The sequence below is a fragment of the Dipteris shenzhenensis genome, chromosome 29 (genome assembly GCF_047967505.1).
Source record: "Dipteris shenzhenensis isolate YYH24624 ecotype China chromosome 29, Dip_SZ_1.0, whole genome shotgun sequence".
Taxonomy (NCBI): Eukaryota; Viridiplantae; Streptophyta; class Polypodiopsida; order Gleicheniales; family Dipteridaceae; genus Dipteris; species Dipteris shenzhenensis.
This window is the reverse complement of record NC_141624.1, coordinates 48,699,017-48,700,397: the sequence shown is the minus strand read 5'-3', so window position 1 is coordinate 48,700,397 and position 1,381 is coordinate 48,699,017.

The window sequence follows — 1,381 nt, the reverse complement described above, 5'->3', positions numbered from 1 at the left end:
TTGGACACCAGCTAATTCTTCCCGCAACTTGAAAGTGCAACTCCACAATCAGACCACAACGACATCTGCTGTTAACAATCGGACAAAAATACTACATCGCACCACATAAACTTCACAAACAATTGATTCATGATGGTTACTCTAGATGATCTAGAAGGAAACAATTGTGAAAGAAAATCAATGGAATGAAGATCAAGGTGTTTTGGCCATAGGTTGATTTTTATCATGCAAAATTTGTAGAAGAAATCCTAATGAAATTATTAGAAGAGGTCAAACCAAGAGATCCATTACATGTCAAATAATATTTATGGGTTGATCGTGAAGAATCATGATTAGGGGGAGTAAAAAATTGGGCATAGACTCCCAAAAAAGTACGATTTTAATGGGGTGAGACCTTGAAGTGGATAGCCTAATCATGGCAATGAGGCAGCATGATAGGACAATAATAGACCATTGGGGGAAGGCAAGCCCTAGGCACGCACATATGTAAAACCCTCAAGGAAGGAGAGGCCATTTTACAAATCTCCAAGTGAAGCAAAAAGGCTCCTCCTCCTTTGTCCCTATGGTCTCCAAGCCCCCCCGTCGTGACAATCCAACTTGAAGCTATTAAAGACATTGGCAACCAATCAAAGAAGTGGCTAACAACAAAGGAAAAAGGGATTAGCTCCAAGATATAATAAGTTGTAAGGACAAAATCTCCACCACCTTCAACACTTTCCCAATGACCCATGGCCTCGTTGACCTGGCTCAACCTCATAGGGTTCATGACTTCTACAGGCTACCTTGGCCCAAGACCTTTTGATCAAAACCCCACCATAAAAGCCATCAACTCTTACAATGCCACCACAAAGACATTTCAAGCAAGGTGGCACATAATCATGATCAGTGAAGCCAAAGTCGTGAAGGTTCTAAAGCACCAAACATTGATGACAGTGCACTCAACCTAATAATGGAGGAATGCAACAAACGATTCAACGAGCGATACATCAAATGTAAGGCCCAAAATCTAGACCTCAACATATTTTGGAGCTTCCCATAGGAGAGGGTGGAGTTGAAAATACTCAACATGTGTGTCTCATGAATGTTGGTTCAAGGCCATGCACGACAGGTTTTCTTCTCAACTAGGTAAAGCTAGTCACTATACAAATCATTGAACAAGCGATAAATATTCACATGAGGAAGCAAAATGGGAGGTGATTCAATGCCCATCTATGGCTATTTGGCACCATTGGAAAGGAGTTGAAAACCAAAGTACTAGCCATGGGTCCAATTGTGCCAGATTTCTATTCAATGAATAGATAAAGAGAGGAGAGTATAAGACCAAGAACTTGATCAACAAAGAAAATAAAAAGAAGCCACAATAGCAATGGGCTAAAGCATA